General features: G+C 40.2%; 1 protein-coding gene across 1 annotated transcript in view; it reads right to left on the bottom strand.

Annotated features, from left to right (window-relative positions):
• Celf2 (CUGBP Elav-like family member 2) overlaps window positions 1-19,642 on the bottom strand; it is an 859,694-nt gene that overhangs the window by 628,585 nt on the left and 211,467 nt on the right. The window contains exon 2 of the mRNA XM_036188412.1: window positions 18,707-18,745. The gene's annotated coding sequence lies outside the window, so the exon portion shown is untranslated. The remainder of the gene's footprint in view (window positions 1-18,706; window positions 18,746-19,642) is intronic.

Raw genomic sequence — 19,642 nt, 5'->3', positions numbered from 1 at the left:
AGATAACTAAGGATTAGACTATGTTATAAAAGTCAACACAGGCATAGATAATTATAATTACCTTTAGGTGTTTAAAGCTTTGAGAATTGACCAAGCTAAATATACAGATCAATGAACAAGAGAGATAGGTTGGCCATTTTAATACAAGCAGACTAACAAATGGACACCCACTAACCTGCCTTTTGTAGTAACAGAACTGGTTTCACACTGGGGCGAAACAGCACAATATGTGTTGCAGTCACACAGTCCATCAGGTCTTAGTACACTCTGTCAGTTTTTTCTTTCAAATCTACGCAGTGCCAGTGTTGATGGTTTCCCTCAATCCCCCCAATGATCTGAGTTGGCTGTCCATCTTTCTCCCTCCTCCATCACCAACACTGTTTTTTGGTAAAGATTTAAATTTCAATTGTGTGTATGTTTGTGTATCTGTGTGCAGGTGCATGCTGTGGCCCATGGAAGCCAGGAGAAGGCTTCAGATCCTCTGGAGCTGGAGTCACACATGGTTGTGAGCCATCCAATGTAGGTGCTAGGAACTGAATTCTGTTTCTCTGCAAGATTATGGTGTGTGTTCTTAGGCACTGAGCCTACTATCTATCCCTCACCACTGTTATTTCTATTTGCTGCTCCAAGACCTGGATAAAACCCCAGGTATTACTGTCCATTTTATATGGCAAGGGCTTGGGAGTTCTCCCGTATTCTATCCAGCAGATCCTTTCTGCTTCTTCCCCTTCTTCAGTGTTCTGAAGATGCAAGGCTTCACTTAGCATGTACTCTGAGTGAAGGGTAAATGAAAGAAGTTGAAGGAGATTTTTAGAGCAAGAGCAATACTGAAGCCAGGAGTAGGATATGATTAGGGAGCAAAAATAATGCAAAATCCACTTACATGATGTACTGACACATTCAATCCCTTATTTATCTGCTCACTCATGGAGCTAAAAATGCTGAGTTTCTCCTTTGAACCAAATTAGATGTTTGCTGTGTAAGGACCAGGATAAAGATGAACAAACACAAGCCCTTCTTTCATATGCAGTTGACATGGCAGATGCATCAAAACAATATGATTTGTCCACTACTACCAGGCAAAGTAGATATAGAAGGGACTTTGGCACAATGTTGACTTCCTGGAAACAGGTCTGTATGCTGCAGAGTATACCATAGTACACATAAAATGGAACATATTATTAGCTAAATTTACAAGCAAATGGAAGAACTAACTCTATCCTGAAGAGAGAGAGAGAGAGAGAGAGAGAGAGAGAGAGAGAGAGAGAGAGAGAGAGAGAGAGAGACTGAGAACCTCACTCATGGGGAGTGTCTAACCCCAACCCATCATGGACTTCTGAGCCCCTAAGCATGAAGTTACTAAGTGAGAAGTTTCAGGATCCATTTTAGATTTTTGTGCATAATTTTAGACAGACTTTCTTCACCCTTCCTACTACTTTCCTTTCCTTCTCCTTGAAGTTCAAGCACAGCCTTTGATTTCACAAAGCAGAACTCAATGTTTCAAATGCAAATGCTCCAGGAGTCATCATCCCATTGCTGTGGAGGTCTGACCCCGAGCTTTCATAACTCTGTAGAGACAAGAAGGATGCCTTTGGAACCAGAGAAAGGAGAAGAAAATGGAATTCCTACATTCTTACAAAAACATCTTAGGTACATGAGGTTTAGTCTTCATTTGTAGAAGATGCCAGAAAATAACTGGATTGGTTAGGCAGGAGGGACCAAATGAGGGGGTAAATATTCTTACACATGGCTCTTTGTGTCCTGCTTAGCAGATCTGGAGGGGGTGGGTGCATAGTGGGAATGCTGGCATTCTCTTACCATTGTAAACTATGGTTACAGAGAAAACTTCTGCTTCTCTGCTGCCATGACAACCACGATGTATGACACCTGTATGGACAGATGGTGAGGTTTGGAGAGAGAGTCTAGGAGTTCACTGAACTCAAACTGTCAAACTAAAGGTGTATAGAGAGATGAGAGTGGAGTTCAGTGGTAGAGCACTTGCCTAGCAGGCACAAAGCCCTGGGTTCAGTTCCCAACACCACACACATTACCAACAAATGAATTAGTGAGGAAATAAATAAACAGAAAAATGAACAAAACAAAACACTTTTGTGTGTTTGAGACACTGTAGCCCAGGCCTACCTGGAACTCACTATGAAGCCCAGGGTTGATTTGAACTGGTGAGAATTCTCTTGCCTCAATCTCTTGAGTGCTGGGATAGTAATGAAAGCCACCATACACAGTTTAAAGACAAAAACAAACAAAGCAAAACCAAAACTTATAAAAAGCCACAGAGAGACTTGAAACTGTTTTTCACTGCCACAGGCCCTGATCATCAGCCTTTTAATTTTGCAGTTTCAGATGAAGTACCGCTTGATGTATGTTTGATTATTAATTATTATATTATTGTTCATTATTTCTGAAAAGTAATAACATGTTTAATAAAAATCTGAGCTATGATAATGAAAATCATTTAGATAATTTCAGGCATTTCAACCTCCTGAGGTCTTCAATTTGATTTCTTAAAATACAGTAGGAACTTTCTAATTCAGACTAATGACAGAGAGACCCATTGTGAATTACCAAATTTTGCAGATGAGTGGGTATGCAAACATGCAGGGAAAAAAATATACCAGGGAAACTAAATCACACACTATGCTTTCTCCATTTATTTTGACAATGGAGGCTCAGATTTAACAGTCTTTGATAAAACTTGCCCATACGTACTGCCATTTGTTTCATAAAGATAATGAAGTCTTGGTAATCGGAAATCTCACTCTAGGACTCATGCATTAAATCTGTGCTCAGAAATGGCATTGGGACTGCAGGGGTTTCAAATAATGACCTGGCTTACAGAGTACTGAAGCAGCAACGACAGACTGTCTGCCATAAATGCAGCATGAGGGACGAAGGAAAAGGCTATTTTAATAGTTACCATTTAGCATTATTATAACTTTTTTTCTTAGCAATCACAGATCTCGAGGCAGAAGAGATTTTATATGTGTTCTCTGTGTGTCTGAGTGTATGTGTACACATGCATGTATAGGTGCACTCATGTGTGTGTGTGTGTGTGTGTGTGTGTGTGTGTGCGCGCGCGCGCACTTGGATGTCAGGTGTTGACTTTAGATATCTGCTTTTATTGTTATCCATCTGACTCTTGACATGGGGTTTCCACTGAAGCAGAAGCTTGCTATTTTGGCTAGACTGGCTGGACAGCGAGCCCCTAGAATCTATCTGCCTCTTACCCTAGTACTGGGTTACAGACACATGCCGCCAGGCGTGGCTTTGTATGTGGGTGCTTGGGAGTTGAACTCAGGCCCTTTTGCTTATGCAGCAAGCTCCTCTCTTACTGGGAGATCTCCCCAGATTTCCACAAGCGTTCTTTTACTCCACCCTCTATTCTACAAGCTGCTCCATTGTCAAATATTGTAATTCTCCTTTTCAGAAGCAGGAGGCCCAACCTGCATGCAGTTTTCTCTTTATTTGAGAAAGAGGTTGGTGTGCTTAAAGGCTCAAACATGTAAGAGTAATCATGATGTTCAGAGCCTAATAATACTCCTGTGCTTTGCCTACCCATCATTTCATAATATCTTCTCTTAAGCTACCTTCTGTTAAGGCTGCCGAATGGTCCCTAGCCATGGCTGTACAATAGAATCAACTAGGGAACTATTGAAAAACATTCCCCATCTTGCAGTCATTCTGCTTTAATTTTTGTTTAAGATCCTTGGGGGAGATGTGGAGAGTTGGAAGTCATGCTTTTACACTGAAGTTAGAGTAGTCTGTGGTTTTAGTGGAACTACAGTGGTGAGGGAAGTGTTAGATATTGAAGGCATGGATACAGATGTGATAGCTGTACTGTTGGCTAAACCAGGCTAGTGCCATGTAAAGGGAAGGAGGTAAAGAATGTTCTTGCCTTGCAATGGGCACTCCTAGTTTTGAATTCTTCTGATACTGATTAGCTGTGTGGTGATTTGACATTTATTTACAGTCCCCCTACTCAGGACTCCAGGCAAGAAAAGGATTTGTGATGGCTTCTGTAATTGAACGGGCTCATGCAAATGAGCAGTCTAGATCTATTCTGGGCAACAGTGTGAACAATGAGGTGGCCATTTGTTATTCTTTGGAATATGAAAGTTACATATAGAGGAAACAGAGGGCACTGCATCCCAGTTCCTCCAGAGTCTAAAAGCGATTAGGCTGGAATCCTCGGGAGATGACGGGGTTGCTGAAACAACCTGGCCCCTTGACATAAACCCTGTAAGTGGTTCTTAATAGAGTTGGCTTTACAGGACCTTCGACTTTTTAACCTATTTGGAGGAAGGTCAATTACATGGGGGAAAGGTCAGAGAAATAATGCTTACATTTAAAGAGAAGTGTGAGCTGGGATGTAGCTCAGTGATAGAAGCCTGGCTTAGCACATTCGAGGCCCTGGGTTCTATTCCTCTCATGAGAAAAACAAAACCAAAATCAAAGTCTAAATAGTAAATGAAATGTTTGAGTTCCTTTTTATTAAGTTTTAAGAATATACTACATTTACTTTGTGTACGTGTGTATCTGTGGTGCACACTTTGCACAGCGTGTGTGTGGGAGTCAGAGGACAAGTCCTTCCATTATGTAGTCACAGAGACTGAACTCTTGTCACCCAATGAATCATCTCTCAGTCTTCTCAGACAGGGTTTCATGTACTCCAGACTGGCCTCAAACTCAGCTGAGGATGACCTTGAACTTCTGACCTTCCTGTGTCTGCATTATGTAGAGCTGGAGAATAAACCCGGAACTTTCTTGTGCTAGGCACACACTCTACCATCCGACAACACCTCAGTCCCTAGAATATCCAGGTTCTAACGAACTTCTGCCAACAAAAATAGATTTCATTTTCTTTAAAGCTAATTCTTAAAACACTTGCCTATCCGTGGAAGCAAAAACTGTAGAGCCAGAAAAGGCTTGGTTAAGATGTCCCAAATCAACATGGTGGAAGTGATTGGTTTGGATTCAGGGGAAGGGAGAAACAGTACAGAAAGATTAAACCACAAATACTCATAGATGAAGAGATACAAAAAGCCAATCAAGTGAGAAAAAAATTTCTGAAGAGAAGTTAGGGCTGGGGAGATGGCTCAGTCAGTAAAATGCTTGCTTCACTAACACGAGGAATTGAGTGTGGATTCCGAAACCCACTTAAAAGTCACACAGCCTGGATGCAGTCCCAGCACTGGGGAAGCTGAGCCAGGAGGATCCTTGAAACTTGCTGGCCAGTAAGTTTTGCCCAATCAGTAAACCTGGGTTCAGTAAAAGGCTATGTTTTAAAGCCCAAAGTGGAGAGCAATAAAAGAGAGAGACATGCCTGACACTCATCTTGGGCCTCCACACATACATACACGTGCCCGCCCCCCCCCCCCCCTGAAAACATACACACACACACACACACACACACACACACAGATGTGCACACGCATGCATTCCATGCATTCATCTCTCTAAAATCAAATCCACACAGAATGTTGGTAAATTGTTCATTGTTTGGTCTGTGTCCTTGGTCTCTCGATTTTTGGTAGCACTGCATTCCTCTTCCTCACTGGTTTATTTCCAGCCAGCTAGGCCTCACAGAACAGAATACACACTTAATACTTACTTAACCCAAAACCAATCAGGAAACAAGTGTATTGTTCCCCTCAACAAAACCAAGCATCAAATACTAGAGTCAAATCCAACTAACTTTTAGAGAGCTTATTTGGGAATATCTGCACTATGGTTCCTTCAGTTATCAGGCCTAGTTTGGAACCTGACTGCAAATTTAAGCACTTTTAGCAGAAGATGCCCACAAGTCATTCAGGCTAAACCTAATTCATTTGTACAGTACTTTGTGGGTAAAGGTAGGGATCATCTAAGCCCAGCAAAGTAGACTTCATAAAGGCCTCTGGTTAAGGTTGCCAGCACAAATGGAAAAGGACGTAACTTCTCTTTGTCCTCAGCCCATGCTGCATCTTGGCTGGCAAAATTTGCCTGCTGACAGCTGGGACTATTCCCAACCCCATCCCTCTCCTCCTTGCTCTGTCACAAACACACTGGGGTAGGCTACTTGGGAAAACACCAAGCCAGGCCACAGCAATGCTTACATATCTTTTGCTTATTGTGCCTCTGTCTTGTGCATGTTCGATGGAAACCTGCAAACCATGGCATTTGGATATAATTGAAAGGCTCTGTGCTAATTTAGGGCACCGCGACAACAGCCTAACTGAAACTTACAGCTGCAAACGGTTGACAACTCAGCTCTTGGGTGATGAGAGGTTGATGGGAATCTGATTTGATAGGATGACCCTTCCTGACATGTGAACAAAGAAACCTGCATATCTATTTTTAACCAGGCTCTGGAGACTTGCAGTAATTGACATTTGGAACGAGGCTCATATTTGTCCCTGTTCCTGGGGATATTTGCATCTTTCTCTGTTGGAGTTCCCCAGATCTAATCCTTCCTAGCAGCTTGGGAAGGCATTTGGTGCTGGCTTGGGCTGCTGGCTCACAGAAAGCAGCTCTTCCCTCACACTCAGGCACTCCCTGTGGTCTGCCTATATTGTCTGGGGCTGAGCCTTTAAACCTGGACCCTGGCCTTTTATTCCAGTGGGAATGAATTCCCACTTTGAATTTCTGCAAGTACCTACAGTTGAGGGCTGCTGTATGAATAAATGGATGAAGGAGTGAACAGATTGACTTTTGTGTGTGTGTGTGTGTGTGTGTGTGTGTGTGTGTGTGCTGCTGGGGACAGAATCTAGGACTTTGCACATAACAAATGAGTACTCTACCACTGTACTCAATTACCCAGCCCCAAGTTTAGATTTTATGTTATTAGTAAAACAAAGCAAGATACCATGGTTGAGTCATTCAGTTGAGGCCTGGGAGAAGGAATAATGAGGCTAGCACCTGGTATTTGGGAGTTCCACATCACAGACACATCTCCCACACCAGCAGGAGATGATAGTGAGTGGAAAGCAGTAAAAAGTGTGAGTTGCTCTCGCTTCCTCTACAGTGCTGCTCATTCCACAGGATCAGCTTTCCTGTAATTGGTCTCTTATTCTGTCTCTTCCAGAATTAAGCTTCTTCCCATGAGAGTATTCAGTGATTAATCCACAGTGAGGTATAATCTACAGATCTGTATGCTACTGCTTGGAGCCCTCTTAACATATTAATAGGAACAAAGCCTGCAGCTAACGTAATCAGTCCTTTATCTGGGGATGCCACATGTCCAGTGGGGTTGATATTTTCAGCTAAAGATGGAGGTGAAGCTTTTCCTGAAATGTCAGCATTTAAATATTTAGGGTTCAGCTATTTCTATAGCCATAAGACCAGTCTCCCCTAAACAGGAAGCAGAAATTTGTGAAATCTGAGATGTTGAAGATGTCATTCTAGTCCTCAAATATGGATAACTATGGTTGTTTAGGAATTAAATCTCTCCACTCCCGTGTAAAAGTTAGAGTAGGGACCTGGGGAGATGGCTTAATGGATAAAGTATCTGCTAAAGTTGAAGACCCAAGTTCAGATCTCTGTCACTTATGTAGAGACGTTGGATGCCGTGGCATACATCTGTAATCCAAGTGCTCTGGGTTCAGAGGCAGGTGATGTCTCAGAGCTAACTGGCCACTCATTGGCCACTCAGACTAGCCAAGCATGTGAGCTAGCACCAGGTTCAGTGAGAGATTCCATTTCTAAAACTATGGTGGATAGTGATACAGGAGGTCAACCAGCACTGACCTCTGGCCTCTGAATGCATAGTTGCATGTGAGTGTATATGTATACACACAGACACAGACACAGACACATACACACACACACACACACACACACACACACACACACACACACACAGAGAGAGAGAGAGAGAGAGAGAGAGAGAGAGAGAGACAGACAGACAGACAGACAGACAGACAGACAGAGACAGAGAATAAAGGCAGAGTATTTTACAGGGTTGTGAAGGAACAATATCCCTGTAATGGCCAGCAAGGCACCAGGAGAGTTCAGTTTCTTTCTGAGACTCTTCCCCTGGAGCGCCCATTGTGTCTGGCCACACCAAAGATATTTTGTGGTCAGGCTGTCATTTCCTCTGAGTTAGGATGTATCATGGGCTCCTCTGCTGGAGGGTGCTTCTCATAGCTCAATACTTTATTTCTACTCTACTCCTTCTGCCTAGCTAACCCCAACCACGCTGCACATGCCAGATCAAATGTCTTTTCCACTTTAAGATACTTCTTTGACAACCAAGTACCATCTTCCTCATTCTTATCACTTATGGCACTGGACTGTTGGCAATTATACTTCAATTTATGCCACTGTTTTCTACCTCCCAGAACACCCCTCTCTCCTCAGACAAAGACTGCATGTGAATGGCTCACCATTGGTGTCTCCAACTTTTTCATATTTCCTGACACAGGTACAGAAAGAAGTCATTGTCACAGGATGAGTTTAACTCTCGGGCTGACTATTATCAGGGTAATTATTTTATGATCATGTGAGAAATGACATGAATGGAGTAATCTTCAAAAAACATGTTATTAGTTAGACATTGTGGTTTACATCTATAATCTCAATAATAAGGACACTGGGGAAGAGGAATTCTGTAAATTCAAGATCAGCCTGGGGTGTTGAGTGAGCCTCTGTCTATAAACAACAACAAAAATAATATGCATAGATTCTACCTGTTCAGCACCTCAAGTGAAAAACCATGTATGATTTTCTTTGGTAAGTTTGGTATGTATGCATGTATATATGAATACATAAAATGTATAATATAATTGGAATAGTTTTCCAAAGTTATTTTGTATCTACTGTTATATTTGCTCATGAAAAAAATGTCTGTGAGGGGGTGGCAGGAGGCTCAGTCAGTCAGAGGAGGCATGGATTTGATCCCAGAACCCAGGTAAAAATGCCAGGTATGGTAGCATGTGTTTGTTAATTCTAGTGCTCAGAAATGGCAATAAAAGGATCCCAAGAGTTTGGTGGTCAACCAGTCTAGCTTAATTGGTGAGTACCAGGCCAATAAGATGTCCTGTCTCAAGTGAGGTGAACAAATTCTTAAGGATGACACCCAAGATTGCCCCATGGCTTTCACATGCATGCACACACATGATGAGCACTGTCATGCACACATGTACTTACACACATGCATGCACATATTCAAGAAACAAGAAAAATAAGGTATTTTATTGTGATGAAATTAAAGTATATAAATATGTATATATATGTTTAGTTATATATATACTACATAGTTATGGAATTATATAAGATCCTCACATACAATATACATGTAATTTACTAGTATATATTATATACTATAATAATACACCATGCTGTCTATGTGTGATAACACATACAAATATGCTAAGTATATGCATTCACCTGCAGGATTATTGAAAAGATTGAAATCATTACTGAGCTTCATCATCAAGAGGGATGAATAAGTTGGCAATAGCTCTATGTGAGTGTTGTTTAAAGGCACACCCACCTTTGCCTGTCCTGTTGCCTTGTAGAAATTCCTCTTTAATTTTTGCAATATCATTTCTTGGTGCTTCTAGGGATAAAACCCAGTGCATTGAGTATACTAGGTAAGTGTTCTACTCTTGAGCTGTAATCACAACTCTACCCTTTGTTGTTTGTTTATGATAAAAATAGTTAAGTGTCATGAGAATTCTTTTATTACAAAATTTCTGTAGAGCAAGAAAGAATAAAGCAGAAGTCAGCTAGAAAATAGCTGAGCCCAAGCGTATTGTCTCATGAGCACAGTTTTAGATAGAACTCAACTCTGACCTATGGTTTGTTGAGAAGGCTGCTCTATAATGTAGTTTGTATGGTTACTGTGAAAATAAATAGATATATAATTTTGAGGAGATGAGTCACTTCCATCCCTTCTTTCTAGATCAGAAAGATCTATCTCACTGTGTTTGAGGTTGTCCTCTAACTCGTGGTGTTCCTGCCTCAGCCCAAGTGGTGAATACCCTCTCAACCTTGCCTTCCATTTCTCCTTTTCAATGTAGGAAGAACATTCAGGAGGAATCAAGAGAAGTTGTATATGTTTGCTGTGGGATATCTTTCTGTATGCTGTGAATATGTATTGCTCTGATTGGTTGATAAATGGAGCCATTTGGCCTATGGCAAGGCAGCTGCAAGGCAGTCAGGAAATTCAAGAAGATAGATAGGAAGAAGGGAAAAAAAAGGGAGAGAAGAGATGCCAGCTGCTGCCAGAAGCAAGATGTGAAAGTAAGTGTAAACCACGGCCATGCAGCAACCTAGAGATTAATAGAAATGGGTTAAGTTATAGGAGCTTGCTAGTGAGAAGCCCAAGCCATCAGGCCACACAGTTTGTAAGTAATGTAAGCCTCTGTGTGTTTACTTGTCTGAGTGGCTGCGAAACAAGTGGGACACATGAAAACTTCTATGTATGTTCATCATTTGCTTTGCATCTCATGCTTTGTTAAGCACTTTCATAGCTTTATTATTTCCTTATTTAATCCTTCTCCATGGTGAGATATGAAAATACTATTTTTTTTTACATTTTCTAGATATTAACTCAAAGAGCACAGAAGCCAGTTATCATACACAAGGAAAGAGAGAGGAATAGCTTAATCTGTTTGAACACCTACCACTCCAAGCTAATTAATCGATTGCATTGGGTTAAGCTCTCCTCCTGGAGCCTTATAGGCTCCCTTAGCTGGCCTATCATTGATTGATTGTCTCATCATATTCTTCAAGGTCCTGGTGTATATGTAAAGAAATGGCTCCATCAAACTTGGGCTTGACTCCAATGCTATTATTACATTCCTGTCCTCTCAAATTCACATGTAATCTCCAGGGAGTTAGTACTAGAGGTGGGACATTTAGGAGGCACCAAGGTCATTGGGTCTTCAATTCTGATGTTAGGACCAGTGCTTCAATAAAAGGGTCCCCAAACATGATCAGGCATGTTTAAGGTGTTATGGCAATAGATAAAAAAGAATCCCCAGAAAGATAGCCAGTCCCACTCAACTATCCAAGGACTCAGATAAAAGCTGGCAGTCTACATACTGGTAAAGAGCTCTCACCAGACCCCAGCCCTACTGATGCTGTGATCTTGGTCTCTTGGGCTCATAAGAAATAAATGATTGTTGTTAGTTATAATAGCAATCTCAGGCGACAAGACTGTTGCCACTGATGTCTGTAGCGCCAGTCTCTAGAGGGCTACTGATTCTTACCTCTGGCTCTCTGTAATGCTCAAGTACACTCTCAGTGAAGTGGGTTGTGTGGTTCTTCTGCTTATAAAGGGCAGGTTCTCATTCAAGAGCTGTTTGGTAATTTACCAATAAATCTTTACACCTTACTTGTCCTGCAGAAATCCATCACCATGCTGGCAATTCCCAGGCCTTGTTAATGTTTCCAGCCTGTTACTTATTATACTCTACACCCCTGCTATATGTTTGATGCCTTCAAAAGTTGTTGAATGTTCCAGGTAGATAGCAACTTTTTGGCTTCATTCCAAAGCAGGTATCAGCGTAATTGCATATGGCTTCCATGATACCATCATCTTAAATATATTTTATTATTTAGTCTATAAAACCACAGAAATTCTATCTGAAAAAAATTGGGGCAAGAAATAAAAGTCAAGTTTCACAAGGACACTTTGCTTAGAGAAGATTGAGGTGATGGTTTACACCAATGTGATCTGTCTTGAAGCCCTGAGCTACAGCCAGTTGGACATCTGTGATTCATTTTATCACTTTGGAGCATTCGGGACATCATGGAGAGTGTACTGCATATGTGTATGTATGGCATCTCTCACTAAGCTTATGTAGATTTTTTTTCAGTGTATAGGTTGATAGACTAAGAAACATGTGTGTTTCCAACATAAGATTATTACAGCCTGGCTCATACCAGCTATTAAGGGTGTCACTTCTAATTTAAGCACATCGTCTCATATTTGGGTAGCATTTTTTTCTTTTTAAAAATATTTACAATTAGGAAGAACAGAGAAAAGAAAGTTGTGTATGCTCATCAATTTTTTTTTGTACAGTATGCTTTGCTGAGCACTTTCATAGTCAATTAGTCAAAAGAAGGAAAGGTACAAGGTTGTGGGAACTTCTAGGATGAGGTCAGATCTTCTACAGAGGAGGGATGTAGTAAAGGAAAGAAGGAAATAAAGAATTTGGGAAAAATGATACGTGGAGAGCACATAGTATCTGACTGAAGACAGTAGCACCTACTCCCTGTGCTCACATACTACAGGGCTGTAGACAGAGTCATGGCTTTAACTGCAGTCTCATCTATGTGACCCTGCCACAGCTCCTGTGTGGAGTCCTTCTGTGACGCTTCACTTTCTCTTTACCTACATTTCTTAAATTAAGTGGCCTGGAGAATAGTCTCTGCAGGATTCCATATTTGATTTCCTGATGAAATTCAGTAGGGAAATGTTATGTATAGATATAGAATTTTGTTAGCATATATGTATTTCAACCAACCCTTAGCATAATGTGGGACTAAACTCGACTTCAGTTTAAAACCTTTCACTCAACACAGGCTGTCCTTGTGGTAGTCACTGTGTATACTCTGCTATTTGTCAATTTTGAATTTTTTCAATATTTGAATACTATCTCTGGGGTTTGCTTAGGAATAGTATCATTGGCCTAAATCCTAGAATATCTTTTGATAATTACATTAACCATATGCATTTTAAAAACACAATATTATAAAGTGTATTAAAATACAAGTTTTAATTTTTCATGAAGTTTTATAAAATACACTTTTATAAGTTTCTATATTGAAAGGTTATTAAATATTATGGCATTCAGAAAGTACAGCATTCATTTTCATACAACTAATTATGTAACAATGGACTGATCTTTATTGATTCATTTTTTTTTATTGAGGTAGGATCTTATGTGCCTCCTTTGTAGCCCAATCCCTGCTTTTACCTCCTAAGTGCTAGGATTATACATGTACCCCACTATAGTAACAGATTCGATTTTCAGGTAAGTTCAATAAAAATAAATCCAGAAGCAACTATGCCATAAACATGTAGTGATCAAGAAATCATGCATTGGGCTGAGGATATGGCTCAGTCAATAAGGTATTCTCAGACCCCAAGTTTGAGACATAGAGTCCAAATAAAAAAGCCAACTATGGTCACATGTATTTGCAATCCTGGGACTGGAGATACAGAGAAAGGTAGATTGCTGGAATTTGATGGCCAGTCAGTCTAACCTACTTGGCAAGTTCTGGGCTAATGACAACAAGATAGTTCATGAGAAAAGAAGCCCAAGGATGTCGTCTGGGTTCCATGTGCACTGTACACTTACATGAACACACACACACACACACACACACACACACACACACACACACACACCTGGATTGAGGTTTCCATGTTACATTTAGGATGTCTCCATAATAGCAGTGCATCAAATAACCTGTTGTTTCAATCCATGGTGAAATGAAGCTACTATCCAGTTCAGTATCCTTATCAGCCAACAGCAGGAGTCTGGGCAGGATGTAGGTAGCACTAGAGGACAATAATGACAGTTTGTTTGCATCTTTCTTTCTGAGAATGGCAGTAGGAACACCATCCTTGACGTGTCATGGCTTTGCTTCACTGCCCCATCTGTGCAAGGCAGTCCAGGTCTGTTTATAAACAAGCTTTTTCCCCCTCCTACCCTAAAGGGTGTGCAGTTTGGAATATATTGATAGTTCTAAGCTGAACCAGTAGGACCTACAGTTTTGGCCTCTGTAAGAGTGAACTCAGACCATCTGTTGCAATGCTGAAATGAAAAGAATTCAGGTACCATCCTAAGTCCAAAAATGTAAAAACTCCATATTGTTGCCATAACAACTGTCTTCGTGTTCTGTTGCTGTGAAGAGACGCCATGACTACAGCAACTCTTATAAAAGAAACATTTACTTGGTGCTTGGTTTCTGAGGTTAGTCCATTATCACGGTGGGGAGTGTGGGGAGTGTAGCAAGAGACAGGCACAGGAAGGGCCTGGCTTGGACTTTTGCAATCTCAAAGCCCACCCTTAGTGACACCCTTCTTCCAACAAGGCCACACCGCCTATCCTTTATCAAGTAGCACCACTCTCTGATGACTAATCATTCAGATATATGACCTTACGTGGGCCATTCTTATTCAAACCACCACAGCCCAGGAAATTGCTTAGCATGTACTGAACTTGGCTGTGAATGTTCAGAGATGCAGAGTAGCATCAGGACTCGTTGGAGACATGGAATTTAGAAAGAACATCTGTGAAGTCTTCACATATGCCCCAGGCCAGGGTGGAAGGAGTGATTTTGCCATCAGGCCTTTTAAACAGGCTCACTATTCCTCTTAGCAGAAATCCCAGCCATTCTGCCTGTTCAGATCATTTTTCTTTCCCCTGCTTCAGGTAGTAAACTGACAGTGGGTTGAGGAGTTTAAACACTGGGGCAATAGAAATTATGTAAATGTTGTGTTTCAGCAAGAAAAAATTCAACCCCTTGAGGTCTTCTAAAGAGCATTAATCTAGAAATTAGGTACAAATTTTTACTTTTTCATACTAATAATGATTTCATAAAGAAAAACTCGTTAGGAATTGTGACAAATAAGAAGTTCGATTGAACATTTAAATTCAGGAACCTCAGTGAGTGCCCGGGGAGGTATTTACCCAGCCAATGACTCTCTGATGTTATTAAGAAGTAATTTATTCAAGAAAGTCCCCATTCATGAGTTTACATAAGAACAATATCTACTTTACAAAGGCTTGCATTCTCAGTATATCACATACCTAATTTACAACGACTTTTGGTTAAAATTTTCATTAGGTTGGTTCAATAGCATTTGATAATTTTAATTCGGTTTTATGAGATACCAGGTTCCCATTTATAGGAAGAGAAACTGCCGAGGAAATAAATTTTTAAAGAGCACATTCATCTCTCCAGTGAGGTGTGCATAGCAAGTCTGAAGTGGAGGAAAATTAACCTTTTCTATTTCTATGGCAGTCCTTCTAGGTATAGATTCTGGGCAGCCAGGAGAACCAATGCAGATACAGAGTATCAGTGTGTTGCACATTCTGGTTGGTGAAGCTATTCTACAACAAGGTATTCTGTGAGATACTAGGAAGAGAGAGAAAAAAGGATCCCAGAGAAAGTGTAGAAACATCATGGATGTAGAAACACCACACATACGTCATTGCTGTGGTTTCCTGGAACAAGAGTCAGAGAGCATACAGGAGACCAGTCCTCAGGAACTGAGGCAGGAAAACAACCAGGCAAGGCTGATCCAAGAAGGTGAAATTGTGGCCAGGACTCTGAATCCCAGCAAACCATCCTAGAATAACAGAAATAGCCTCCCTTAGGCCCAGAATCTGACTTTCTGTTCCAGGATGAAACAGGTCTCAGGCACATGGTAGATTCAACCATCCAGGGTGATGAGGAATTTTTCTCTGTTTAGTCTGAAAAGGTGAGTGAACAAGGGATTGTGGAAAACAAATCCACCAGAAGGTCTTACAGAAACTAACTTTTCTGTGAAAGCTCATGGTGTTAATTTCAAACACCTTTGCATGTCATCTGCAAAATAGTGCACGGTTGTGTAGTATTAACACAGCCATATAAGGTGGCTACCATGTTGGCATTGTGGAAATACCAATGAAATTCCCCATCATACCACACTGAAGCATCCTGAAAACTTGGCGCTTATTTGCCTAGATGGCTACAATGAAACTCGAAGAGAACAGTCCATACCCTTGCACAATATTAAATTTTCAAGTGATCTTTTATGTAGAGAAAGATTCTGAAATCATTATCAATATAGAAAAACAAACAAAGTAAATCATGTACCTTCTGAATACTGGTTTTTGTTTACTAAAGGGTCTTAATTGTATTATTCCCTTTATTTAGCAATCCCATGGTTTGTTTAGGAGACAGATTCTTTTGTACCCACATCATTCCTCATCACAGAAAGAGCTGCCTCATTTCTCAACAAAAGTCCTAGGCTACTGAGTTGGCTTCAAACAACTAGATTCAAATGACCACCTTCTCGGTACTTGGAACTTGGCTTCTGATATGTAATTTAAAAGCTTTGAAACCGAAGTTACAACCCCTGGGTCACAGCTGGAAATGGCCTTTACAGTAAGGAATATTCTGATATCATGAGAGGCAAACTTGCAGAATGTATTGGGTGACTGCCATTGTCATTTTAAGTTACGCTCTTTACTTTATAGTACATCATGAAACCATAAAAGTGGCATTAAACTTCGGATTTCAGTGTTTAAATCACACACTTTATTCATCATTTGGCAGTTAAATGCTTCTTAAATACTATGGAAATTTGATGATTTGACACATGTAGGGATGAATTACTAAGTGCAGTAAAACTACACCATACAAATCCACCACAAGGCAGAGGAAGAACTGATTTCCTTCTGTCTCTGAGAAAGGAAGTCAGTACCAAAGTCAGAGCTGATCCCTGTACCCTTAGATGCCCATTCCTACGTGCTCATCAAACCCATAATGTGCGTGGACCAGGTAAGAGTTTACTCATTTTCATTTCTCACCATTGTAGTAAACTTGTCCTGACAAGTCCTGAAAATTCCTCATCATTCCAACGAAACAGATGGTTTGGATACTAGGGTCATCTGTGCTTAGTTTATAAACACAGAAAACAGTACACTCTGATGTGGAAATCTCAGTTGGCATGGTTCAAAGATTAGTGTGTTAACACCCCTTTTGGCTTGCCCATACTCTGTAAGTTGTGTATCTTGATTCTCAGATTTACCTGCTTCAAAGTATACTGCTCTAGTCTTAGTATGGAAGCTGTCCTTATTTGACAAACATTTTGTTGTTACTTTTGATTTCTAAAACATTTTTTACTGATGCTCTTGCCAGTGGGATGGGCTTTCCACATCCCCTACTTATCACTAATATAGCAGCAGTCACTGAGATTCAAACTCACTCGGTTCTAACTCTAGCTCTGAGTACATGATCTTAGTCTTTACAATCATGGAAGAACAACTTAGTCTATGGTTTGTAGTCTCAGGACTGTAGGGATTCTGGGAAAGACTTCTGACTTCCTGCAGCAATTGCTCATCTGTGGGTCCCTACTACAACAATTGCAACCCCCTACCTTCTGTACTTCTCTTTAAGGCCTGACTTCCAGGCAGCATGTAGAAATCTTAGCAGAGCACTTTCTCAAAGTATTTTTAATCCTATGTCAAGGTCCCAGATATGTCAGGTTTTCTTCTTTTGTGGGAGTATGAGACCATGAAAGTAGACATTCTAGAAATGGTAGAGTAAAAAGGGACCACCAAAGAGATAAAAGGGCCAGAAATCCAAACTCTAAAGTTATTCTTGCTTAATGATTTTTGCCCTTGGCCTTTGTTAACAAACCTCTAGGGATTTCAAGAACCTATTTTTTTTTTTTTTTTTTGCCACTCTCTCAGGAAGTCTAACCCCAATGTTAATGAAAGTCTGGATTTACAGAACATGCAACATAATGAAGCTGATCCTCTTATAACCAAGCTGATCACATAGGACTCAGATCAGAGCTACTGTCTAGAAAAATACCTATGTGTTTTAGAAGTCTGTGACTTTTTTGTTTAGCATCTGTGTTCTGAATCTGCACCATTGTCACCTAACAAGGCATTTTCCATTATTCTTTTCTTCAGTTCACTGCATACTGTTCCTTGTGTCCCTTAGAAATGAGCTTGTCGGTAATCAGAAATCACTTTCACTACAGTTCAGTGCACTTACTGTAGATGTGGCAAATGCTTGTTTACAGAGCTGGTAATTGGATTAAAACATCGAAAAGAAACAGAAACAGGGAATGTGTTGAAAAAAATGAAAAATACAACCATGAAAATCAACAAAACCAAAATGAATTCAAGAGCTCTAATGAATGAAACTGTCATTAACAGGAATCACTCATAGTAACAAATACTGCAGCGTGCAGGGTCCTCAGTATCCAATGCAACAATACTTAATAAGCTAAGGATGGGAGGAAAGGGACTTGGGAAGAGATGTTCTGTGAGGATGACTTGAAAACAGTTGATTAATTTTTAGGTTTCTTCTTCCTTGAAACTGGGCTATGTGTAAGTCACTCCTATGTCTAGATACTGAAATACACTAGTAGGGAAAACTCTAAGATAAATTATTTAAGAGAGGAGATTATTATTAGTGAATTTAGACACTATTTTAACAGCTCAAGAATACAAGTTTCTATTTTCTGAGGTCTCTTTTCTTAGTTTTGCCGACATTGGGGCACACAAGGAATGTGACATTGTGTCCACTCAAGAGTGGAGTTAATATATAAGCATATGTGACAGCTTCCATTCTCAAAAGTAGATCCATAGGACTACTTTTCTGAATAGACTTCAAATAACCCTTTTATAGTTCTTTTGTTTTCTGAAAGAAGAAGCTCATATCTTGAGTAAACAAAAACACCTCACAATAAAACCAGAGCAATAGTAATATGAGAATGTGAAATCAAAGAGTGATCTATTATAGACACAACAACAAAACTCTCCTGCAAACATGACTCAAAGGTACAAGGATCAGACTCAGCAATACTCAGAATCCAGTGGAGAAAATTCTCAAGAGAAACAACCAAAATGTTTATGTTCCAGCAAAGTGTGAGAAGGAGAAAAGCAGCAAGCAAATAAGGCATCATCACTACCTTCCAGGTGGACTGCAGGGTGCTCCTCTGGTCTGAGGAATACGGTTTTCTTACCTCAGTGCCGGGCTCACTCTTTTCTGCAGCAGCGTAGACCTAAACAGAAACAAATATGCATATAGGGAATGAAGTACAGTCTTTCAATCTGAGAAAGCTTTTTCATTGCAGTGCTATAATTGTTAAAAACTTCCTGTTTTAAAATAAAATTTATTCCTCTTTCTTTCCCTCCCTCCCTCCCTCCCTCCCTCTCTCCCTCCCTCCCTCCCTCCCTCTTTTTCTTTCTTTCTTTCTTTCTTTCTTTCTTTCTTTCTTTCTTTCTTTCTTTCTTTCTTTCTTTCTTTCTTTCTTTCTCTTGTGTGTTTCTGTGTATGTGTGTGGAGGCCAGAGGACAGCTTTTGGAAGTTGGATCTCTCCTATTATATTGTTTTTGGGACTTGAACTCAGGTTGTCAGGCATATTGTTGCATTGATTTATACCTTCTATTGCTAGGGTTGGTCTATGATCCTGGAATCTACTATCCTAAGCCAGGAGTTGGCAAACTAGAGTTGATGGTCCAACTTTAAACAACATCCTGTTTTTATGTGGTTCATAAGCTAAGAATCATTTTTACTTTCCTAAATGGTTGGGAAAAAAATCAGAGGAAGAACAGGTCTTGATGTGAAAATTTTAATGTAAAATTCAAATGTTAGTATCTTTAAAGTCTAACACCTCTGTCAACATTCTGTGACTATCTTTACACTAAAGTGACAGATACAAGTTGTTGTAAAGGAAAGAACATGGCCTGCACATCTTAAAAGAACTACTACCTGGCCCTTTAAGAAAACTTCACTGACACCTGGGCGAGGATGTAATTGATTTCAGTTTTGTTGGAGGAATGGGAAGTAATGTGAACAGATCCTAAATATTGAGGCTAGTCAATAAAATAGGTGACTGATAACCTTACAAACTGCCACAATAAAAGTATATTTTCTTCTGGGATGTACATCCTCATGG

The sequence above is a fragment of the Onychomys torridus genome, chromosome 5 (assembly GCF_903995425.1).
Source record: "Onychomys torridus chromosome 5, mOncTor1.1, whole genome shotgun sequence".
NCBI lineage: Eukaryota > Metazoa > Chordata > Mammalia > Rodentia > Cricetidae > Onychomys > Onychomys torridus.
The sequence above is the reverse complement of the archived record's forward strand: the minus strand, read 5'-3'. Positions and strand labels throughout refer to the sequence as shown.